This window comes from Dermochelys coriacea, chromosome 15, assembly GCF_009764565.3.
Source record: "Dermochelys coriacea isolate rDerCor1 chromosome 15, rDerCor1.pri.v4, whole genome shotgun sequence".
In the NCBI taxonomy this organism is placed as follows: domain Eukaryota; kingdom Metazoa; phylum Chordata; order Testudines; family Dermochelyidae; genus Dermochelys; species Dermochelys coriacea.
In genome coordinates this window covers 32,937,665-32,964,108 of record NC_050082.1, presented here as the reverse complement: position 1 = coordinate 32,964,108, position 26,444 = coordinate 32,937,665, and the positions used below count along the sequence as shown (strand labels likewise).

At 42.4% G+C, this 26,444-nt stretch overlaps 1 protein-coding gene across 2 annotated transcripts in view; it reads right to left on the bottom strand.

Annotated features, from left to right (window-relative positions):
* ZNRF3 (zinc and ring finger 3) overlaps positions 1-26,444 on the bottom strand; it is a 202,514-nt gene that overhangs the window by 78,739 nt on the left and 97,331 nt on the right. The window lies entirely within an intron of this gene.

Here is a 26,444-nt window from a genome sequence, read left to right as displayed (position 1 = left end):
ATCCGCTAATTATCCTTCATGTGGGAACAAATGATACGGCTAGATTCTCGCTGGAAAGTATTAAGGGAGACTATGCTAGGCTGGGGAAGACGCTTAAGGAAATTGAGGCTCAGGTGATCTTTAGCGGGATCCTTCCTGTTCCTAGAGAAGGGCAACAAAGGTGTGACAAGATTATGACTGTCAACAGATGGCTTAGGCAGTGGTGCTATAAGGAGGGCTTTGGGATGTATGGCCACTGGGAGGCATTCACAGACAGGACAGTTCTCTCGGGATGGACTTCATCTGAGTAGGAAAGGAAATAGACTTCTAGGATCAAGGCTGGCACAACTGATAAAGAGAGCTTTAAACTAGGAATTTGGGGGAGATGGTTGGGAAATGTCCAGGAAATCTCCATGCCAGATTTTAGCATTGAGAGAGAAGACGACGAAGTAAGAAAGGATACAGCCGTGGGTAGGAGAATGTATATAAGGAGCGAGGGTAGTGTGGATACCAGTCTAACAGGTTATACTGGTTGTAGAATGACTGTGCCTAATAGGGTACAAAATGTGAGCGAGGCCAAACAGCAAAAATTAAGATGTTTATACACCAATGCGAGGAGCCTAGGTAACAAAATGGAGGAACTAGAGCTACTGATGCAGGAAGTGAAACCAGATATTATAGGGATAACAGAAACATGGTGGAATAGTAGTCATGACTGGACTACAGGTATTGAAGGGTATGTGCTGTTTAGGAAAGACAGAAAAAGGTAAAGGTGGTGGAGTAGCATTGTATATCAATGATGAGGTAGAATGTAAAGATATAAGAAGCGATGGAATGGATAAGACGGAGTCTGTATGGGCAAAAATTACATTGGGGAAGATAACTAGTAAAGCCTCTCCTACAATAGTGCTTGGGGTGTGCTATAGACCTCCGGGATCTAATTTGGATATGGATAGAGCCCTTTTTAATGTCTTTAATAAAGTAAATACTAATGGAAACTGCGTGACCATGGGAGACTAACTTCGCAGATATAGACTGGAGGACCAGTGCTAGTAGTAATAATAGGGCTCAGATTTTCCTAGATGCGATAGCTGATGGATTCCTTCATCAAGTAGTTGCTGAACCGACTAGAGGGGATGCCATTTTAGATTCAATTTTGGTGAGTAGTGAGGACCTCATCGAAGAAATGGTTGTAGGGGACAATCTTGGCTCAAGTGATCATGAGCTAATTCAGTTCAAACTAAATGGAAGGATTAACAAAAATAAATCTGCATCTAGGGTTTTTGATTTCAAAAGGGCTGACTCAAAAATTAAGGAAATTAGTTAGGGAAGAGGATTGGACTGAAGAACTTATGGATCTAAAGGTAGTGGAGGCCTGGGATTACTTTAAATCAAAGCTGCAGAAGCTATCAGAAGCCTGTATCCCAAGAAAGGGGAAAAAATTCATAGGCAGGAGTTGTAGACCAAGCTGGATGAGCAAGCATCTTAGAGAGGTGATTAAGAAGAAGCAGAAAGCATACAGGGAGTGGAAGATGGGAGGGATCAGCAAGGAAAGCTACCTAATTGAGGTCAGAACATGTAGAGATAAAGTGAGACAGGCTAAAAGTCGAGTAGAGTTAGACCTTGCAAAGGGAATTAAAACCAATAGCAAAAGGTTCTATAGCCATATAAATAAGAAGAAAACTAAGAAAGAAGAAGTGGGGCCGCTAAACACTGAGGATGGAGTGGAGGTTAAAGATAATCTAGGCATGGCCCAATATCTAAACAAATACTTTGCCTCAGTCTTTAATAAGGCTAAAGAGGATCTTAGGGATAATGGTAGCATGACAAATGGGAATGAGGATATGGAGGTAGATATTACCATATCTGAGGTCGAAGCGAAACTGAAACAGCTTAATGGAACTAAATCGGGGGGCCCAGATAATCTTCATCCAAGAATATTAAAGGAATTGGCACCTGAAATTGCAAGCCCATTAGCAAGAATTTTTAATGAATCTGTAAACTCAGGAGTAGTACCGAATGATTGGAGAATTGCTAATATAGTTCCTATTTTTAAGAAAGGGAAAAAAAAGTGATCCGGGTAACTACAGGCCAGTTAGTTTGACATCTGTAGTATGCTAGGTCCTGGAAAAAATTTTGAAGGAGAAATTAGTTAAGGACATTGAAGTCAATGGTAAATGGGACAAAATACAACATGGTTTTACAAAAGGTAGATCGTGCCAAACCAACCTAATCTCCTTTTTTGAAAAAGTAACAGATTTTTTAGATAAAGGAAATGCAGTGGATCTAAACCAGCGGAGCAGCGGGGACAGCAGAGCAGCTCACAGCAGGAGTTTGCCTGGGACTGGTAAGTATCCGAGTGTGTGTGTTTGCTTGCTGAGGAAGTATCCCAGCGTGTGTTTGCTGGGAGGGCAGGGAGAGAGCCTGAGTGAGTGTCTGATTGGCTGCTAGCCTGCAGGGGGCGGGCATTAGGGTGTCTGTGTGTTTGCGTCAGGGAAGCCTGGCTGTTTAAAAATAGCCAGAGCCTCGCGAACCAGCTGAGCAGCGGGGACAGCAGAGCAGCTCACAGCAGGAGTTTGCCTGGGAGTTCGCCTGGAGTGAGCCCAGTGAGGCTTACATCTTGCCAACGTCTCTGAGGAAGCTCATAGTAGGTAGGTGATATGGAAGGGGGGGGTTCAGTTGTTGTGACCTGCACTGGATGTGCCATGTTTGTCTTTCTTCCACAGGACAGAAGCGACTTTGTCTGTACAAAGTGCAAGCTGGTCTCCATATTGGAAGAGAAGATTGAAGGTCTGGAGCAACAGGTAACGACCCTGCGTTGTATACGAGAGACTGAGGATTTTCTGGACCAAACTCAGGATAGCCTTCTAGGGGCACAAAGCTCTAAAGATATAGAGCAGGTTGCACAGAGGAGCCAAGAGGCCAGTGAAGAAGCTTGGCAACATGTGACCTCCAGAAGAGGTAAGTGGAATGTCCGGGTTCCAGTAACACAGACACAGGTAACTAACCGCTTTCATGTTCTCTCCACAGGTACCAATGCGGAGAGTGGACCAGATGATAGGTCTGGGGGGAGAAAGCAGAAGGAGACTCCGCTGGTTGGGAGGCATGAGATGCGATGTCCTGAGGTTGGGGGTTCCACGACCACCACTCCCAAGAGGAGAAGGCGGGGGGTGGTGGTCGTGGACTCTCTCCTCCGGGGGACTGAGTCATCTATCTGCCGCCCTGACCGGGAAAACCGAGAAGTCTGCTGCTTGCCAGGGGCTAAGATTCGTGATGTGACGGAGAGACTGCCGAGACTCATCAAGCCCTCGGATCGCTACCCCTTCCTGCTTCTCCACGTGGGCACCAATGATACTGCCAAGAATGACCTTGAGCGGATCACTGCGGACTACGTGGCTCTGGGAAGAAGGATAAAGGAGTTGGAGGCGCAAGTGGTGTTCTCGTCCATCCTCCCCGTGGAAGGAAAAGGCCTGGGTAGGGACCGTCGAATCGTGGAGGTCAACGAATGGCTACGCAGGTGGTGTCGGAGAGAAGGCTTTGGATTCTTTGACCATGGGATGGTGTTCCATGAAGGAGGAGTGCTGGGCAGAGACGGGCTCCATCTTACGAAGAGAGGGAAGAACATCTTTGCCAGCAGGCTGGCTAACCTAGTGAGGAGGGCTTTAAACTAGGTTCACCGGGGGAAGGAGACCAAAGCCCTGAGGTAAGTGGGAAAGCGGGATACCGGGAGGAAGCACAGGCAGGAATGTCTGTGAGGGGAGGGCTCCTGCCTCATACTGGGAATGAGGGGCGATCAACAGGTTATCTCAAGTGCTTATATACAAATGCACAAAGCCTTGGAAACAAGCAGGGAGAACTGGAGGTCCTGGTGATGTCAAAGAATTATGACGTGATTGGAATAACAGAGACTTGGTGGGATAACTCACATGACTGGAGTACAGTCATGGATGGTTATAAACTGTTCAGGAAGGACAGGCAGGGCAGAAAAGGTGGGGGAGTAGCACTGTATGTAAGGGAGCAGTATGACTGCTCAGAGCTCCGGTACGAAACTGTGGAAAAACCTGAGTGTCTCTGGATTAAGTTTAGAAGTGTGTGCAACAAGAGTGATGTCATGGTGGGAGTCTGCTATAGACCACCGGACCAGGGGGATGAGGTGGATGAGGCTTTCTTCCGGCAACTCACGGAAGCTACTAGATCGCATGCCCTGATTCTCATGGGTGACTTTAATTTTCCTGATATCTGCTGGGAGAGCAATACAGCGGTGCATAGACAATCCAGGAAGTTTTTGGAAAGCGTAGGGGACAATTTCCTGGTGCAAGTGCTAGGGGAGCCAACTAGGGGGAGCGCTTTTCTTGACCTGCTGCTCACAAACCGGGTAGAATTAGTGGGGGAAGCAAAAGTGGATGGCAATCTGGGAGGCAGTGACCATGAGTTGGTTGAGTTCAGGATCCTGACGCAGGGAAGAAAGGTAAGCAGCAGGATACGGACCCTGGACTTCAGGAAAGCAGACTTTGACTCCCTCAGGGAACAGATGGCCAGGATCCCCTGGGGGACTAACATGAAAGGGAAGGGAGTCCAGGAGAGCTGGCTGTATTTCAAGGAATCCCTGTTGAGGTTACAGGGACAAACCATCCCGATGACTCGAAAGAATAGTAAATATGGCAGGCGACCAGCTTGGCTTAATGGTGAAATCCTAGCGGATCTTAAACATAAAAAAGAAGCTTACAAGAAGTGGAAGGTTGGACATATGACCAGGGAAGAGTATAAAAATATTGCTCGGGCATGTAGGAAAGATATCAGGAGGGCCAAATCGCACCTGGAGCTGCAGCTAGCAAGAGATGTCAAGAGTAACAAGAAGGGTTTCTTCAGGTATGTTGGCAACAAGAAGAAAGCCAAGGAAAGTGTGGGCCCCTTACTGAATGAGGGAGGCAAGCTAGTGACAGAGGATGTGGAAAAAGCTAATGTACTCAATGCTTTTTTTGCCTCTGTTTTCACTAACAAGGTCAGCTCCCAGACTGCTGTGCTGGGCATCACAAAATGGGGAAGAGATGGCCAGCCCTCTGTAGAGATAGAGGTGGTTAGGGACTATTTAGAAAAGCTGGACGTGCACAAGTCCATGGGGCCGGACGAATTGCATCCGAGAGTGCTGAGGGAATTGGCGGCTGTGATTGCAGAGCCCTTGGCCATTATCTTTGAAAACTCGTGGCGAACGGGGGAAGTCCCGGATGACTGGAAAAAGGCTAATGTAGTGCCCATCTTTAAAAAAGGGAAGGAGGAGGATCCTGGGAACTACAGGCCGGTCAGCCTCACCTCAGTCCCTGGAAAAATCATGGAGCAGGTCCTCAAAGAATCAATCCTGAAGCACTTAGAGGAGAGGAAAGTGATCAGGAACAGTCAGCATGGATTCACCAAGGGAAGGTCATGCCTGACTAATCTAATCGCCTTTTATGATGAGATTACTGGTTCTGTGGATGAAGGGAAAGCAGTGGATGTATTGTTTCTTGACTTTAGCAAAGCTTTTGACACGGTCTCCCACAGCATTCTTGTCAGCAAGTTAAGGAAGTATGGGCTGGATGAATGCACTATAAGGTGGGTAGAAAGCTGGCTAGATTGTCGGGCTCAACGGGTAGTGATCAATGGCTCCATGTCTAGTTGGCAGCCGGTGTCAAGTGGAGTGCCCCAGGGGTCGGTCCTGGGGCCCGTTTTGTTCAATATCTTCATAAATGATCTGGAGGATGGTGTGGATTGCACTCTCAGCAAATTTGCGGATGATACTAAACTGGGAGGAGTGGTAGATACGCTGGAGGGGAGGGATAGGATACAGAAGGACCTAGACAAATTGGAAGATTGGGCCAAAAGAAATCTAATGAGGTTCAATAAGGATAAGTGCAGGGTCCTGCACTTAGGATGGAAGAATCCAATGCACCGCTACAGACTAGGGACCGAATGGCTCGGCAGCAGTTCTGCGGAAAAGGACCTAGGGGTGACAGTGGACGAGAAGCTGGATATGAGTCAGCAGTGTGCCCTTGTTGCCAAGAAGGCCAATGGCATTTTGGGATGTATAAGTAGGGGCATAGCGAGCAGATCGAGGGACGTGATCGTTCCCCTCTATTCGACACTGGTGAGGCCTCATCTGGAGTACTGTGTCCAGTTTTGGGCCCCACACTACAAGAAGGATGTGGATAAATTGGAAAGAGTACAGCGAAGGGCAACAAAAATGATTAGGGGTCTAGAGCACATGACTTATGAGGAGAGGCTGAGGGAGCTGGGATTGTTTAGTCTGCAGAAGAGAAGAATGAGGGGGGATTTGATAGCTGCTTTCAACTACCTGAAAGGGGGTTTCAAAGAGGATGGCTCTAGACTGTTCTCAATGGTAGCAGATGACAGAACGAGGAGTAATGGTCTCAAGTTGCAATGGGGGAGGTTTAGATTGGATATTAGGAAAAACTTTTTCACTAAGAGGGTGGTGAAACACTGGAATGCGTTATCTAGGGAGGTGGTAGAATCTCCTTCCCTAGAGGTTTTTAAGGTCAGGCTTGACAAAGCCCTGGCTAGGATGATTTAACTGGGACTTGGTCCTGCTTTGAGCAGGGGGTTGGACTAGATGACCTTCTGGGGTCCCTTCCAACCCGGATATTCTATGATTCTATGATTCTAATTTACCTAGATTTCAGTAAGGCGTTTGATACCGTGCCACATGGGGAATTATTAGTTAAATTGGAGAAGATGGGGATCAATATGAACATCAAAAGGTGGATAAGGAATTGGTTAAAAGGGAGACTGCAACACGTCCTACTGAAAGGCAAACTGTCAGGTTGGAGGGAGGTTACCAGTGGAGTTCCTCAGTGATCGGTTTTGGGACCAATCTTATTTAATCTTTTTATTACTGACCTTGGCACAAAAAGTGGGAGTGCGCTAATGAAGTTTGCAGATGATACAAAGCTGGGAGGTATTGCCAATTCGGAGAAGGATCAGGATATTATACAGGAGGATCTGGATGATCTTGTAAACTGGAGTAATAGTAATAGGATGAAATTTAATAGTGAGAAGGGTAAGGTTATGCATTTAGGGATTAATAACAAGAATTTTAGTTATAAGCTGGGGACGCATCAATTAGAAGTAACGGAAGAGGAGAAGGACCTTGGAGTATTGGTTGATCATAGGATGACTATGAGCTGCCAATGTGATATGGCTGTGAAAAAAGCTAATGCGGTTTTGGGATGCATCAGGAGAGGCATTTCCAGTAGGGATAAGGAGGTTTTAGTACCGTTATACAAGGCACTGGTGAGACCTCACCTAGAATACTGTGTGCAGTTCTGGTCTCCCATGTTTAAAAAGGATGAATTCAAACTGGAGCAGGTACAGAGAAGGGCTACTAGGATGATCCGAGGAATGGAAAACTTGTCTTATGAAAGGAGACTTAAGGAGCTTGGCTTGTTTAGCCCAACTAAAAGAAGGTTGAGGGGAGATATGATTGCTCTCTATAAATATATCAGAGGGATAAATACAGGAGAGGGAGAGGAATTATTTAAGCTCAGCACCAATGTGAACACAAGAACAAAGGGGTATAAACTGGCCACCAGGAAGTTTAGACTTGAAATTAGACGAAGGTTTCTAACCATCAGAGGAGTGAAGTTTTGGAATAGCCTTCCAAGGGAAGCAGTGGGGGCAAAAGATCTATCTGGTTTGAAGATTCTACTTGATAAGTTTATGGAGGAGATGGTATGATGGGATAATGGGATTTTGGTAAGTAATTGATCTTTAAATATTCAGGGTAAATAGGACTAATCCCCTGAGATGGAATATTAGATGGATGGGATCTGAGTTACCCAGGAAAGAATTTTCTGTAGTATCTGGCTGGTGAATCTTGTCCATATGCTCAGGGTTTAGCTGATCGCCATATTTGGGGTCGGGAAGGAATTTTCCTCCAGGGCAGATTGGAAGAGGCCCTGGAGGTTTTTCGCCTTCCTCTGTAGCATGGGGCATGGTTGACTTGAGGGAGGCTTCTCTGCTCCTTGAAGTCTTTAAACCATGATTTAAGGACTTCAATAGCTCAGACATAGGTGATGTTTTTCATAGGAGTGGGTGGGTGAGATTCTGTGGCCTGCGCTGTGCAGGAGGTCGGACTAGATGATCAGAATGGTCCCTTCTGACCTTAGTATCTATGAATCTACTCTGTCTATACCCGCCTATTATCTCTTGTCTGACTGTAAGCACCTTGGGGCAGAAACACTCGTTCCATATTTGTACATCATCTAGCACAACAGGATCTGGTCTATGATTAGGTCTCCTAGGCACCAATAATATAAACAACCAACAACAGTTAAAGCAGTTAGGACATGTATGGGGCAGATGCCTTATCTACTCATGGAAATTTACCGATACTCTTTCAAAATATCCCCTTATACTGAAATAATCATTCTTGAATAGCTATTTCAGTAAATTTCCATGTGTAGATGAGCCTTAAGAGCATATTCAGGAAAGAATTAAAACTTCAGAGAAACACGTTCCCAAAACATCACTAGACAGACTGGTTGATGAACTTAAACGAATTATAAAATCGCCTATTCTTTTGACTGAACTGTACTTTCCACTGTCATTTTGGATTGGACATGTGATCCGTCTAGTTCATCATCTTATCTCCAACAGTGGCCAGCACTAGATGTCTGGTACCATGCTCCCATTCAGGAACAGAAAATTGGAAAAGAGAAGTATTCGATTATAAACTACATAAAATTTCAAGGAAGAAAGTATTGAGTGTGTCAGTGACCCCTTTGGGGTTCCTTATTATCTACACAAGTCCACTCCGTGTCACTCAAAAGTTGCCAAAGCACGCCAGCATGCGCACCTCTCCGCTCTCAAGATTATCTTTTGTGTAATGCTGAACGACAGACTTTAGCAAGATGAGCATACATAACTGAACAAAGAACGAACAGATTTCTCCACTGGACCCATCTCTCTACAGCCCTCAGAAAACCAACAGGGTTAGGAAAAGCAGCTGCATGTAGTTTAGAGGACAAACACTGTTAGATAAGAAAGCAGAATCTTCATGATTCCAGACAACCTCTCTCCATTGCTGATCTTGAGAAATTCATTTGCCAGTAGCAAGTAGAACGCTTACCTGGGCTAACGGGGAGGCCTCAATGAGCGGCGTTAGCTGTTCACACTGACACGACAAAATTTTTGTCTTTCACGGGTGGGGGGGTTAGCACCTCTGAACAACAAAAGTTTTGTTGCTCAATTGCCAGTGTAGACACAGCCTGACAGAAAGCCCTCATGCAGCATCCTCTAACTGGCTCCTACCAGCTTCGACAAGAAAGCCATCTCACTGGTGAGATGAGTGGAGAACAAACATGTCGAGGAGCAGGACTAGGAAAGCGGTATCGGTTGTTCACTCCTCCACAATACAGACCTTACAGCTGTCTCTGATACAGTGTGCATTACCATACCGCCTAAAGCTATCTGAAGCATGGGGAGCTGCAGCAGGGATCCATCAACTACATCTGCAAGATGTGAATCCAACAGCAAAACAGACTATTGTGCAAAGAGACAACTCATCTAGTTATAAAGAAAAATGTACTATGTACATGTAAACAGTATTATGAAGCAAGGATGGAGAATGGATGAATGAAAGAAGCTGGGATCTGGGAAACAACAGGCACACTCCACCAGAGAGACTTGGGCTGTGCACTTACTGAACATTGCATTACATTTCACAGCTTGTTTTTGTCAGAAGAGAATCCATTACTCCTGGAAATGACAGTCATCAGTACCAGGCTTCCTGAGAAGCATACACCCACTCTAATGCAAGTGGCCACCTGGCAGAATGCAAGGGAATCTCCTGAGATTCAGAAATGTGCTTTGACAAAGCAGCTTCTCAAAGTAATTTGATTAGCAAAGTCTGCTGGAATTTGGAACACTGAAGTAAAGAATCCACCTCCTAAGAACAAGGTTCAGACCAATAACACTGCAGACATCTCCAACTCACCCTGAAGGACAGATGTTCATATATTCCAGATCAAACCCAGGAACTCCATCTGAATAGAAAACCCAGCATTACACACAGGTAACTGCAAGGTTCTACAAATATTTTATAACAACTCCTTGCTTAGGACAAAGCTGAGGTTGGGGCAACTACAAAATTAAGAAGCTGGCAGAAAGGGAAGCTTCTCCCTAACATGGCATGGTTCCCTACTGACAAGTAATGCTGTTAGAGCACGAATGTCACAAATGGTAAATGAAAGCTTCATGTTGCAGTCCAATAGGACAGGTGAGGTCTTACACCTTATAAACTCCTACATGGGGCAAAAACAACAGGAGTAGGGTTCATAGAAGAGTCATTAGAATGATAAAGGATGAGAAAACATGCCTTATGGTGACAGACTCAAAGAACTCAATATATTTAGCTTAACAAGGAGAAGGTTAAGGGGTGACTTGATTACAGTCTATAAGTACCTAAATGGGGAACAAATACTTAGTAATGGGCTCTTCAATCTAGCAGAAAAAGGTCTAACACAATCCAATGGCTGGAAATTGAAGCTAGATAATTCAGACTGGAAATATGGCATAATTTTTTAACAGGAAGAATATCATCACTGGAAAAATATACCAAGGGTTGTGGTGGATTCTCCATCAGTAACAACTTTAAAAACAAGATTGGATGCTTTCCCAACAGCTCTGCTCTAAGAAACATTTTAGTGACATTCTCTGGCTGGTGTTATACATGAGGTCAGATAACAATGGTCCTTACTGGTCTTATAAGTTATGAACTTTAGTAAGTCGCCATCCACAGGCAAAATAATCCTGTATACAGAAAAACCCCAAACCCAAAACATTAAACTCTCTATAAGCAGCAAGTGAACAGTAAAAAGGATGCTACCCAGGCTCTGTGCTGGCAGATGTAGAGGACTCATTAGCTACACCTGCAGGCTACAAATTCACAAGGATTTTGTTGCATCACATAGGTTAACTGCCCTGGTGAGATTCCAAACAAGTTAGATAATCCTGGTGATGTTCTCTCATAGTCCATGTGCTTCAGGGAAGGACAAATGACGAAAACATTCCAGTGTCCAATTAAAAACGTGTGCATTATGAAACCAAACGACTGAAATAAAAATCCAACAACAAACATAGGTGAGGATGATAGGAGAAACTGTAAAACTCAACCAGGAGACAGAAATTAAACACCTAGTCATATTGTTATCCAACATTACAAAGTGAACATGGGGGAAATCAAGTTCATAACCACACACCATTGCTTTGTAAAGCCATAAAGATCATAAAATAGCAACAATGTCTGCCATAATGTCTTCCTCCTTCACCAAGGTCCTAATGATCTCTTTCTAGCCACATCTTGGGGCCTATACTGCATCCTCATCCTCCTGGACACCAATGTAACTTTTCTCCTTGGTATCCCTGGGGGCTTCCATGACAACGTGCTTTCCTGGTTCCCCCCACTCTCTCTGACCACTTCTTCAGTATTTCCTCTGGTGGGTCTACTTCCTGCCCTCTCTCCCTGCTTTTCGCAGGACTCTGATCTTGGTCCCTCCTTCCTTTCTCTATACACCTTCTCACTAGGTGTTCTCCTCTGCACACCAAGTTTCAACTGCTGTCCCTATGCTCACAGGTCCTGTGACTCACAGGTCCACCTGAACCACTTCCCTCAATCTAACATTTTGGCCTAATTCTCTTAACACCTTCCCCTGGAGAGGTCATCAACAACAAATTTATTAAAACTGAGCTCATCTTTCCTCTCAAACACACTCACTCTCAGTCCAATTCTCTGTCACTACTGAGCATACCACCATTCTTCCTGTCACCTGGACCAGTAACAGACATCTGACTCCTCCCTCTCCTTCACCACTTTTTAATGCAATGCAGAAGTAAGGGTAGCAGGACCCCAACCCCACCTCCAATAACTTTGCAACCCCCTCCAAACTCCTTTTTGGGTCAGGAACCCTACAATTACAACACAGTGAAATTTTAGATTTAAATAGTTGAAATCATGAAATTTATTATTTTTAAAATCCTATGACTGTGAAATTGACCCTAATGGACCATGACTTTGGTAGGGCCTTTTCAATGAGACTTCAGCTTCAAAGGACCAAGGTCAGTTCTGAAAAACGGGACTTGGGGCACTTTTGAAAATTTTACTCCATGCCTTTTTCCACACTACCTCCTACACATGGCATACCCTACCTGAGCTCATTAAATTCCTCTCAAAAGTTCACTTCTGCTGTAATACCTACAAGCAGCAAGTCAAATATATCTCATAACTAAACAGAACAGCTTGTTCATGCTATGCAAATGCCTTTACTGAGCAGCCATGCAATCTTACTGATCTGACATCTTTGCACTCCTCCTCTCATTCTGCCATATCTAAGTTACCATGTAAGCTCTTTGCTGGGTGTTTCACTGGGAAGATGAGACATGGTAACTCCTCCAAAGTATTGCGTGTTGTAAAATAAATTCAATATACAGGTCTACTAAACATTTCAGCCAGACTTTAAGATTTGGTGGCATAGAAATAAAACATGCAGGACAGTCTAAAATTATTGCCAGAATTTCAGCTCTTTCTACACTGACAAGGCCTCTTAAAGATTAAAAATGCCTTACCGCCACCCAACACAAACTGTTTCAGTGGAACAAATTCAGTTTAGGGATTTGCCCACTGCCTCACCCCCCAAATTTTCTTCCCACAGTTTGCATTTGGTACCTGCACTTTAATGGACTTGTTTCAGAAAATGTAACAATTGTAATAAGCACTGGGGAAAAATGAATATTGATATTCACAGATTTTAAAGGACAGAAGGGACCATTATCAGTGTCTAATTTGGTCAGTTACATAGCACAAGCTAAAGAATTCATCCAGTAATTTCTGCTCTATGCCCATAACCTTCTATTTTAGCTATAGCAGATCCTTTAGGGAAAAAAAGGACACCCAGTCCTGATTTAGAGACTTCAAGTGATGGAGAATCCACCACACCACTAGGGAAACTGTTCCAACCCTCACTGTTGAAAACAAGCACTAAATTTTAGTTTGAATTTGTCTAGTTTAATCTTCCAAACACTGGATCTCATTATGCCTTTTTCCTGCTAGACTAAGCGCTGTCTAACATTGGAAATCTCTTCCCCATGTAAATATTTGCAGACCATGATCAAGTCACCTTCTAGACAATAAACTAAATACACTGAGCTGCTTAAGTGTCTCATTTTAAGGCAGGTTTTCTAGATCTTAAATCATTCTTGCAGCTCTTTTCTGAACCCTTTCCAATTTTCCTACATATTTTTTTTTTTAAAGTGTTGACACCAGAAACGGACACAGTATCCAGCAATGTCTCACTAATGCCGTACCCAGAGGTAATACCTCCTTCCTACTCCTGCCTGATATTCCAATTTATGCATCCAAGCGTCACATTCACCCTCCTAGCTACAGCATCACACCAGGAACTCAGGTTCAGCTGGTTATCTACAATGACCCCAAAGCCCTTTTCAGTGTCAATGAATTCTAGACTATGGTCTCCCATCCTGAAAGTCTGACTTACATTCTTTGTTCCTAGACTTTGCATTTGGCTATATTAACATGCCTGCTGATCAAGTAAGCCCACACTGCCAAGCAATTCAGTTGAATCTGAGTAAGAGGCGCCCACAAGGGGGGGGGCAAGTAGGGGCATAGGCCTCCCCAGTATTCAGCAGGGGCACAGAACTCCTCCGGCCCCAGGACCGCAGTGGGGACACAGAACGCCTGACTCTCTCCCCACCAAAGCCCCAGGGCCGGAAGAGCTCTGTGACCCCACCGCAGCCAAGTACTTGTGGATACATTTATTCAGACGGCTCCATGGTGCATGAATTTTTGTTCAAAGGGTGAGTGAACTGCTGTTTTTCTATGCATATGATGTATTTGTGTGTGCTGATATGATTTCATGTGTATAATGTGTGTGTGTTTAATGTGCTCCTCCAAAAGCGGTCAAACTTAAATTCCTAAGCACACCCCTGAACTTAGCTCTCCCCATAATTAATTATTTACACACCTTCAATTTGTCATCCACAAATTTTCTAAGTAGTGATTTTCTATTTTTTTTTTCCAGATCATTGATAAAGATATTGAATAGCATTGGGTCTGCAAGACTGCATTAGAACAGCCCCACTGAATGACAAATCGCCCATTTTCAATTACTTTCAAGGTCTATCAATTACAGTTTTTAATCCATTTAATATGGGCTACACTGATTTTGTACAGTTTTTTTAAAAAATTAGAATGTCACGTGGGTCTAAATCACGTATCCTACACATGGTGGATTGACTTAATCAAAGCTATTTACATGGGGATTTAAATCACAATTTAAATCAAGTGGAAAGCCTGATCCATTTTAATCAACTTTTCCATCTGTACTTTGTAATCTTCTAAAGAAAGGTGCATTCTCATTTGTTGATATAACCATTAAAACATGTTGATTTACAACTACATAGAGCCTTTACACCAGATTTGGTGCACCTTTTTGCTAATTAAGATGATACACCATACTATATAAATTTAAGCAATTGTATATCTTAATATTTTCAGATTCTTATTAACTGTACCTCTTTAGAAAGGGATGAAATACATATTGCTTATTTACTACATAATTTTTTTATTTTTATAAATTTTTGTTCATGTGTGTCAAGTGGCATTAGGATAGTTGCTGCAATTTAAACAAACACAGAAAACACCATATAAAATTTATTTTTATTCAACAAAACAATCTCAAATGTTTTGGATACATGAACTTCTTATCACACATGTTTCACATTTACAACTAAATGATTTATTGATCAGAGGGAATAACTGCAGTGAGTGAATTAAACTAGTTGTCAGCCTTGGGAAAATTTTCAAATATGGCAAAGCAAAAGAGACTGAAGCTTAAGTTCCTAATATCTATGTCTCTTGAAAATAAGACAGTCTCCTAAATTACTTAGGCTGATGTACAGTGCCAGGAATCAGGAGAAAACATCTTTCTTTATATAGAAAAGCAGCCTTTAACTCAAAAGTTTTGATAAAGATGCTGAATCCATAAGCCCCTCTTTTTTACATAAAAGTTTTAATAGACTAATAAGTTTAGGCCTTAACGTATTTTGTATTAAATTCAATTTTCATTTTAAACAGGTTCATTTTTAAAAAGAAAAAAATATAATTTAAACAAAATCAAAAAATCTGATTTAAATAAAAAACTGATTTTTCTTTCAAAAAATGATTTTTATTCACCATGGTCATACACAAGTCTGACATAACATACGTAGACAATTACCTCTCTCAACTAGACTTGTGATCTCATAAAAAACTATCAAGTTTGACAAGTTTTCCATAAAATCATGTTGACCTGCATTAATTATTCTACCAGCGTTTCACTAGGGAAGATATTAAACAGAACAATTGAAGTTTAAAATTTTTATATCTGCAGGCCTGGATGACTTGCACCCAAGAGTAGTATAGAATTGTTTAAGGTGTTTTCTGAGCTGTGAATGTAAATCCTACAATACTAGGCAAGTTGCAGAGGACTGAAGAAAAAGCTAATGTTGTGCCAATATTTTAAAAAGGGTAAACAATGTCCCAACTAACTATAGGATGGTTAACTTACAGATTGCATCCCATATCACTGTTTCTGTAATTTTGCACAGGATCAATGTCAAGTTAACCATCCTATAGTTTCTTGGGTCATTCAGTTTACCCTTTTTAAAATATTGGCACAACATTAGCTTTTTCTTCAGTCCTTTGGAACTTACCCAGTATTGTAGGATTTACATTCACATTCAGAGAATACCTTAAACAATTCTTGGGTGCAAGTCATCCACGCCTGCAGGTATAAACATTTTAAACTTCAATTGTTAATATCTTCCCTAGTGAAAAACTACTACCATTGTAAGATATAAATACATAATCTTGCTTCTTTCCAAATGCAGAATAGAACATTTCTTGAATAAATATTTCTTAATCAGTTTTGAGACAGAACTGGACAAATATATGAGTGTGACTGTATGATTTTCTAGTAGTGGAGAGAAGAGGGGAAAGAGAGAGAGTGCAAGCTGCCTTCGTCTCCCCTCTGAACTAGGATGGTTTTGAACCAAAAGAAACCTCCTTTCAGGACTGTGAAGCTGTGCTGGTGCCAAACTCCAAATGAATTTATGCAACTGGTTTATAGCTCACTGCCTTTATTCAAGGAAACTTGGCTAATTAAGTAGATTTTGGAATCCATGATGAAGTATAAATCTCAACTTCACAAGTATAACTCTCAGTTCATTAGAAAGAACAAGGAGTACTTGTGGCACCTTAGAGACTAACAAATTTATCTGAGCATAAGCTTTCGTGGGGTAAAGCCCACTTCATCAGATGCATGCAGAGGAAAATACAGTTGGAAGATTATTTATATATACACATACATGATGAAAAAATGAGAGTTGCCATACCAACTCTTAATGAGACCAATCGATTAAGGTGGGCTATTATCAGCAGGAGAAAAAAAAAAACTTTTGTAGTGATAATTAGCATGGCCCATTTCAACAGTTGACAAGAAGGTGTGAGTAACAACAGGGGGGAAATAGTTTTTAGTTAGTGTAATGACTCATCCACTCCCAGTCTTTATTCAAGCCTAATTTAATGGTGTCCAGTCTGCAGATTAATTCCAGTTCTGCTGTTTCTCATTGGAGTCTGTTTTTGAAGTTTTTTTGCTGAATAATTTTAGGTCTGTAATTGAGTGTCCAAAGAGGTTGAAGTGTTCTCCAACTGGTTTTTGAATGTTATAATTCTTGACATCTGATTTGCGTCCATTTATTCTTTTGTGTAGAGACTGTCCACTTTGGCCAATGTACATGGCAGAGGGGCATTGCTGGCACATGATGGCATATATCACATTGGTAGATGTGCAGGTGAACGAGCCTCTGATAGTGTGGCTGATGTGATTAGGCCCTATGATGGTGTCCCCTGAATAGATATGTGGACAGAGCTGGCAACGGGCTTTGTTGCAAGGATAGGTTACAAGGTTAGTGTTTTTGTTGTGTGGTTGCTAGTGAGTATTTGCTTCAGATTGGGTGGCTGTCTGTAAGTGAGGACTGGCCTATCTACCAAGATCTGTGAGAGTGAGGGTTATATAATATACTTTAAAGCTCTGCAGTCCCACTCTAGTTGCATTTTAATTCATTGAAAAAAATAAAAATAAAACCACACATACAACTCCTTCCCCAGTCTGATCTTTACTGTCCCAAGCTAGACATCACCCCATGACATGGATTGTCTGTAAATTTTCCCAGCTCACCCCACATCCGCTCAATAATTAGACGAAGCCACTGATATTGTCTCTGCTATCAAGTCTTCATCCGTTCCCAAAGCTAACACACCAGTTACATCTTCTTTCAAAAAGAAAAGGAGTACCCGTGGCACCTTAGAGACTAACAAATTAATTAGAGCATAAGCTTTCGTGAGCTACAGCTCACTTCATCGGATGCATCCGATGAAGTGAGCTGTAGCTCACGAAAGCTTATGCTCTAATAAATTTGTTAGTCTCTAAGGTGCCACGGGTACTCCTTTTCTTTTTGCGAATACAGACTAATACGGCTGCTACTCTGAAATCTTCTTTCAAGAATCCCTATTGCTTGGGTCAGAGATACTGCAATGCCATTATCACCTACTCTGAATTCACATTCTCTATTCCAAACTCCTCTTTCAAACCATCTCACCATTCATCTCTCCACTGCCTCAAGCTCTGTAACTTTGGTGCCAAGCCCCATCTCTTCATTCAAATCCTGTCTTCTCTCTAATCACCCTCAGAGCCTCAAATTTCATCTTCATTGGGAATTACAGTATGCATGTTGACATCATCATGGCCCTTCCTTCTGATTTCCTCCATCTTTCCAAGCTCTCTCTGTTGGCATACACACAGAGTCATCCCACATGGAGGTAGGTTATTCTAAGAGATTGGCTGCAGTCCTTTTTTAAAACTTTGTTTGCACACTACTGAAAATATGAATAAACCAAACATTTTATTTAATATAGTTTGTTCTTCTGACCAAAGTGAAGTTATAATGCTAAACTGGCAACATCAAATAGACATCCTTAAACAACAGGACTGAGAACACCAATTCGGTCTTCCTATTTTGATACAGAGTCTGGTAGGAAAGAGCAGACGCTTGATTTTAAAGCATACACTTTTTCACTTGCCTGTCTTTTTAGTCCAGCTGTATGAGACTTTACAAGTCTGATACACTTAAGAGCTCCTACTAGTAGGCACAATGTTCTACAACAGTCTCCACCTCCTGAATTCCTTTGCTTTTTGCATATGAAACATTGTTAGATGTTTTAGAATTAGGAGCAGGGGCTTGGTTGCTGAAAGACAGGGGTCTGGAAATTAGTATACAGCATTTTTAAATACACCATTTTGTAAAATGCAGACTAATTTTAAAGTCTAGGAAAATGAAACTCATGTCAACATGACTCATCAATAGTAATAACCAACAATGGTGGCAAGGATGTGCAACGTATACGCCTAACTGAATTATGCCAGCCATTGGTTTAGATTGACAGAATGCTATTGCCAGATATATCTGTACTCTTCCACTGCTATGGTACGTTTCACCATCTTCATCTCAACCTTCCAGTTCAAGTTCAGTATATTTTTAAAACTCCAACATATTCCATGTATGCTGTCTCAAGATAAGTATATGTCCATATATAGACTGCAACATATTCCAGGCCTCCACAGTAGCTTCTAGTATACAGCACAGGTGTGTCTCTAATCAAATCAGTCCTTCACTTTCATAATTCACACACCAGAAGATCATGAAAAACAAAAAGTAATCTTGCTACTGTAATCTTGTCACTTTTTCAGCAAAACCCTTGAATGCACTAAGATCTCCTCATTTTCCCTACTACTACATGGCCCTGCTGAAAAAAAAAATTAAAATGGGGGGAAGGTACAAAAAAGTCTAGGTTAGGTTTTCAAGCACTGTCTCGCTAGAATTCCTAGGCACCTTTGGTAATGATATTCCCATGCTGTTTCTGATAATGTAAAGCACTAGTAAGGCCCAACCAATCTAAGTAACTCCAACCAAAACAGTAAACATTAATATGGTGCTAGTAGCAGATTTGAGTGTTTACGTTTCTAGACTGAATACAGAGATTAAGAATTGGTGGGTGGGAGTGACCTGAAGGGAGGTACATGAGTCCCAAAATTCTACATGCCTGTTAATTATGTCACAAAACTGCTATTAAATTTCTACTGCCAGCAGAGTGTGTCTAGTTGCTTGCTGTGGAAGACAGTGGGGATTTAAACACTATGGTGAAGTGGGAACCATCTCACTCAGCCCTGAATTTTAATAAAATTTTTTTGCAAGGCCTGCTCACAAAAAGACCAAATTAAAGCTGTGTTTTAAAACCAAATGAAAAGTCCTGTTTGGAAGAAAAAAAAAAAGCAAAATCAGAGCTAGATTGAATTTCTAAAATTTATATTAGCATAATAAATTCTGTAGTTGTAGACTACAATCTAGCCTGGCTCTGCATTCCCAGTCAATTTTGCAATGCTAGAAAGCAAGAAGGGAGACCTGAGACTCCTATGATCAATACTTCATAGCCCAACATTAAAAAAAACAGAAAAACCAAGATACGAGATCATGCTTTATTCACCAAACAAACCCAATGCTATGGAGAGTAGAAGGATGCTATAAAAGGTGAAAACTGGATGCCTGCTAGTTCTCTGAAACTTCCAAGGATGAATAGGGTGATACCTCAATGCCAGATGGAGGTAGGGTGACCAAATGGCAAGTGTGAAAAATCGGGACGGGGATGGGGGCAATAGGCATCTATTTAAGATAAAGCCCCGAATATCAGGACTGTCCCTATAAAATCAGGACACCTGGTCACCCTAGATGGAGGAGACACCAAAGCCATCCATTCCACATAAATAATAAATGCAATCCCAAAAGATTGTTTAAAATTTTAACTGTGAAAACTTGAATTCTAAAGAGACTTAACCCAAATTAATACACAAGTGACTACAGAGACTTCAAAATTTGAGTGGATTCATAAGTGAGGGAAGAAAGTTAGAAAGTCTATTTTTGAGTTGGGGTCACAATTTTCCGCTGTGCATCTTGGCCTAGAATGTGACAAATACCACCAAAACAGTCTATTCTTTCCCAGCTATAAACAAGGTACATTACGAATAACTCTAGCATAACAATAAGGAAGACTTCCAATCAAGTGTCTAAATACCCAAATGTCCAATTTATAAACTACAATCTGAATCCATATTAGAACTTATTGATATACACAGTTGTACAGAGACTTCTATTAAGGATTCAACTGAAGACCAATAAAATTGGCATTTTCCTGGCCAAAAGTGTCAGTATTTCAAGGCAGAAGCTTCAATATACCGAACAATAAACCATTAAGTACGAGTACGTAAACATCCAGTCCTCTCTTGGTCACAGCATGTTCACACTATCTAAGGCCCAAACTGCATATGATCTACTTAACTAATCCTCTGAAAAACTTTGGGATTCTGACCCACTGCAAAGAAAAAAATCCTGAGCAATGAAACTCTGAATGCCAGTCTGGAGTAAGTTTGGATATTATCCCCATATCATATTTAGCCTGTGAACTTGGAAAGAGCCCAAACTTAAATTGCCTGTCTTGCCAAACACATGGCCATAAAGAACACTGTTTAACTTTTAAGACAGCACACAATCTAAGAAAATGGCACCCCACTAAAGCCTACAATACTAACATTAACGTCCACAGAAATACCAGACACACCTTTTGGTCTCAAGTGACTCACTAGTTTCCAGGATTGAAGGATAACCAGGATCACAGATTGATACACAACATGCCAGTGCTGGAGGTAGAGAAGTCTTCCTCTACCACAGACTGACAAGTCCTGACTGGAGAAAATGCTGTGGATACTGGCTCAGCTGCCCAAACCCAGGGGCAGGTATTTCTCAGGGGAGCCTGCTGCCATTTGGGGGCTAACCTGAACCCTAACCATTCAGCTCTTTTAAAGAATTACTGGATCATTGCTTGTAGGTCATATGGTGGAAGTTTTCAGTAAAATGCCTTATGTTGACTTAACATTGTAATATAGACATGCCCACGGTCTTCCTTGAGAGAAAATCATCCATTTTTATCATGGTTCATTACCACACTACCATCGTGGTTTGAATTCAGAGAGAAACTGCGAACAGAAAGAAAATGATCAGGTAAGAAGTTTCAGAGTAGCAGCCATGTTAGTCTGTATTCGCAAAAAGAAAAGGAGTACTTGTGGCACCTTAAATTTGTTAGTCTCTAAGGTGCCAAAAGTACTCCTTTTCTTTTTATCAGGTAAGAAGTTTCTCATTGTATTTCACAGCTTCTCTCCTCATTAATTACTTATGGGAAGTAGCAAGAATTAGAGAAGGAAAGGATAAGCAGAGTTCAAAAATTATAGTAAGCAATACAAGCAGAAATGAAGTTTCCCCATATAAAGCAAGTGCTTTATAAAACAAGGAGTTACATGGAAACAAGCCTAGTAGCACCTTCCAGCAAAGGTTGCCTTTGCAAAGCAATGGAAACTTTCATTTAAGGAAGAATGGTGAAGTAACTCGTATACTTTCTCCCCCAAGTGCCTGTAGAGACTTCTGTGAACAGTGTCCCAGATGCCTAGCATGCCAACTGGTGCAGATTCTTGCATCTTGCCTGCAGTAATCTTGAGATCTGACGGCCTTGGCATTTCGGATAGAATGAGATCAGTAGGGTACAAATGGTTTATATAATCCATGTGCTTGAGATATATCTTTAGAGCTCTAGGAATGCTCATTCATTTCACAACCTTCAAAAGGTTAGAAAATGATGGGACAATGGTTTCCCAGGAATTGTGGAAAGAACTTATCTTGAAAAGAAAGGTTTCTGGAGCTATAAGAATAACAAATTTATCCATGACAAAGGCAGGTGTGATTCTTGTATGGACATGGGAACTAGTTGCAAAATTTTCCTGTCGGGGGTAATGGTGACTAGGCCAGCCACAGGTTTGTCTAAACTGTCCTGATTAAACTCAAATGAAGAATCTGTTGATTGTTGACCCCAGACCTGATACTGGAGGGTCTATAGTTCTGGATAAAATAAAATCTATCTGCTAAGCATGTTTATAAAAATAATAATGGAAGTTATTGAAGCTGTAATGGCAAGCAGAACCATCAAAATATCTGTATTCAAAATAGGGTTAGCTATTATCTTAAGCATTAAAATATGCAGGGCTTAGAGTGACGCCTTGCAGCAGTTGGTATAAGATAGGATGAGTATTATGCATCTGACCAAAAGTTACGCAACAATACAAGCTTCATCTAAGATTATAAAGTTTAGCATAATCTTCATCTAAGATTATAAAATTTGTGAGAGTTTAACAATGCATTGCATTTGGTGATAAAAATAAACCACAAACAGATGGTAACCTCTTGAGGTTTTTTGCAATACGAGCTAATTGCACAGCCGTATCAAAACTATTGGGAAGGGACTCATGCAAATAGTTGGGTTAACTGTCAGAAATGTAATTATGGTCAACCAGAATACCAGGTATGAACAACAAGATCCCTAGCATTGGTCTCCTGAAATACCAAATGTGAATGGAGTCTGAGGTTATGGAAGTATCTTGCTAGATGTCATGGGAGCCTGAAAGTCAGCCTGCCAGCTCACCCAGGCTAATCAGCACCCAAGTAAGTACTGTAGGAGCAACCTAGTTCTACCTTATTCAGGAAATCGGGATCATTTTGAACATGGGAAGGGTTTTCTCATTAGCCCTCTGTAACCCCATGAGGGTGCAGCTAAGTAGGGGGTGTGGGGGTGGGAAAATGAATCCTCATGTGCCTCTGCTCTGGTCACAGACTGCCAGAAGCGCTCCTCAGGCCTGTGGAGACAGAGGGGATGGGGAGAGATCCTTTCCCACCTTGTAGCCCCTGAGCACATTTCCCTGGCAGAACAAGGGACCTTGGGCTACAGCCTGAAACCCAGACAAGCACAATTCCATTAGACTGCAGCTTAAGGCAGGGCTGCACAGGAAGAACAGGCTTCTCTGCATGCCCAGATGCTGCAGGGCAGGGGAGGAGTAGGGACCATGATGCAGAGCACTGCAAAAGCCTCTGTACAGGAGAAACACCCCAGCAGACCTTCTTCTGCGGGGAGAAGGGGTTTAACCCCTGATCTTCACCCCTCTTGTTCACTGACAATATTAAATTACTGCCTTGGGAAGGCAACACTTGCTTTTGCCTTTTGGGACCTGGAGTCTCTGGGGTGTGCAAACCTGCTCCTGAGCATCATAAGAATCCCTGATTCAAAGTGGGAGGAAGGAGAGCTGTGCAGGAGCCCTACTTCTTTCCCCAAGGAGCTGAAGTGCCATACAGTATCATTAGGGGGTTTGGGACTCAGGATCTTTTCAGGTGTTTTGCCCCTCGATTCCAGTCTGTTGCAGGACCTACCACCCTGAGCTAGACAGATGGCTTCCTCCTCGGTCCTTGGACTCTCCCTCCAAAGCTCAGAATCTCCTGACTGGGCGTTACTCAGTTCACATCACAGGTCCTCAGGAAAAGATGGGAACCTGACATGCCAGTCTGATTCTGAGCCCTGTGTGCTTCGCGAACAAGGTCAACTCCCAGACTACTGCACTGGGCAGCATAGCATGGGGAGGAGGTCACCAGCCCTCTGTGGAAGAAGTGGTTTGGACTATTTAGAAAAGCTGGATGAGGCACAAGTCCATGGGCCGGATGCGTTGCATCTGAGAGTGCTAAAGGAGTTGGTGGATGCGATTGCAGAGTCATTGGCCATTATCTTTGAATACTCATGGTGATTGGGGGAGATCCCAGATGACTGGAAAAAGGTTAATGTAGTGCCCATCTTTAAGAAAGGGAAGGAGGAGGATCTGCGGAACTACAGGACAGTCAGCCTCACCTCGGTCCCTGGAAAAAATCATGGAGCAGGTCCTCAAGGAATCAATTCTGAAGCACTCAGAGGAGAGGAAAGTGATCAGGAACAGTCAGCATGGATTCACCAAGGGCAAGTCATGCCTGACTAATCTAATTGCCTTCTCTCTGTGGATGAGGGGAAAGCAGTGGACATGTTATTCCTTCACTTTAGCAAAGCTTTTGACATGGTCTCCCACAGTATTCTTGCCAGCAAGTTAAAGTAGTATGGGCTGGATGAATGGACAATAAGGCGGATAGAAAGCTGGCTAGATTGTCAGGCTCAACGGGTAGTGACCAATGGCTCCATGTCTAGTTGGCAGCCAGTATCAAGTGGAGTGCCCCAAGAGTAGTCCTGGGGCCGGTTTTGTTCAATATCTTCATTAATGATCTGGAGGATGGCGTGGACTGCACCCTCAGCAAGTTTGCAGATGACACTTAACTGGGAGGAGTGGCAGATATGCTGGAGAGTAGGGATAGGATACAGAGGCAAATTAGAAGATTGGGCCAAAAGAAATCTGATGAGGTTCAACAAGGACAAGTGCAGAGTCCTGCACTTAGGATGGAAGAATCCCATGAACTGCTACAGACTAGGGACCGAATGGCTAGGCAGCAGTTCTGCAGAAAAGGACCTAGGGGTTACAATGGACAAGAAGCTGGATATGAGTCACCAGTGTGCCCTTGTTGCCAAGAAGGCTAACGGCATTTTGGGCTGTATAAATAGGAGCATTGCCAGCGAATCAAGGGACATGATCATTCCCCTCTATTCGGCATTGGTGAGGCCTCTTCTGGAGTACTGTGCCCAGTTTTGGGCCCCACACTACAAGAAGGAAGTGGAAAAATTGAAAAGCATCCAGCGGAGGGCAACAAAAATGATTAGGGGACTGGAACACATGACTTATGAGGAGAGGCTGAGGGAACTGGGATTGTTTAGTCTGCAGAAGAGAAGAATGAGGGGGGATTTGATAGCTGCTTTCAACTACCTGAAAGGGGGTTCCAAAGAGGATGGATCTAGATCATTCTTATTGGTAGCAGATAACAGAACAAGGAGTAATGGTCTCAAGTTGCAGTGGGGGAGGTTTGAGTTGGATATTAGGAAAAACTTTTTCACTAGGAGGGTGGTAAAGCACTGGAATGAGTTACCTAGGGAGGTGGTGGAATCTCCTTCCTTTGAGGTTTTTAAAGGTCAGGCTTGACAAAGCCCTGGCTGGGATGATTCAGTTGGGGATTGGTCCTGCTTTGAGCAGGGGGTTGGACTAGATGACCTCCTGAGGTCTCTTCCAACCCTGATATTCTATGCTGGCAGTGCGAGGGTCGGCTGCCTGGCGACAGGCAAGGCATAATTCACCCTCTGTAGAGCCTATCAGTGCTGCCTCATGCAGGGAGAACTGGTGTGACGTTATCTGATTAAAATATGATCATATAGATTATTGCAACCCCAGTTATATATTTGCAACAAATCTTGTACAAAATGTGACATGTAAGATGTCTATGAAAAGGTTATGATTTTCTGGTTATCATTATGCTATCTATATGCATGCATCATTTTCATATTTGAAGTTATGAGTATTGGCTCTATATCTGGATTTCAAATGTTTGCTCCTGTGGTAATGCCCATAAGGTAGATAGCCACCACATCTTGGAAGGACTATTCAAATTGAGTGGCCCATCAAAAGGACACTTAACTCATAATGGACCATGTGAGACGCCCATCTAAACTGAATGGACTTTCCTGTGGACTTTCCATCTGAAGTATAGATATTGGCTTCCTGCTATAACTAAGCAAAATCAGGCATAGACCGGTGACTCGTCCATTCAACTCCAAACTTCCACTTTTTACCTCAAGTATCAGGAGGTAGCCCTGTTAGTCTGAATCCACAAAAACAGCAAGGAGTCTGGCAGCACCTTAAAGACTAACAGATTTATTTGGGCATAAGCTTTCGTGCTTAGTTCTTCATGCATAGTTTTTTTACCCACAAAAGCTTATGCCCAAATAAATCTGTTAGTCTTTAAGGTGCCTCCGGATTCCTTGTCATCTTTTACCTATAATTTTCCAGTAGCTGTGCTGAGAGCTTGGTTTGAAACAATGGGTTTCCCTCCACATGGCAAAAGTTATACAAGGCTCTGGAAACCCCTCCATTTTGCCTCTCTCCTGCTCAAGCCTCTGGACTATGGACTTATACTAATGGGAGCATTCTAACCAAGGGACTGAGGTCCTTCCAATGATTTAGAAACCAGAGACTTGACTTAAGGCATCAGTTCATTCCATCACGGCTACAAGCCTGAACCAAGAACTTGGCAATTACGGAATGTATTTGATTCCTCTCACCATTTTTTCTTTCTATGAATAAAACCTTTAGATTTTAGACATTAAAAGATTGGCAACAGCATGGGGTGTTTGGGTAGGATCTGAGTTGTGTATTGACCTGGCTGCGTGGCTGGTCCTTTGGGATCAGAAGAACCTTTTATCTGATGAGACTGGTTATAAAGAACCATTCATCTCTAAATCCAGTGGTTTTGGT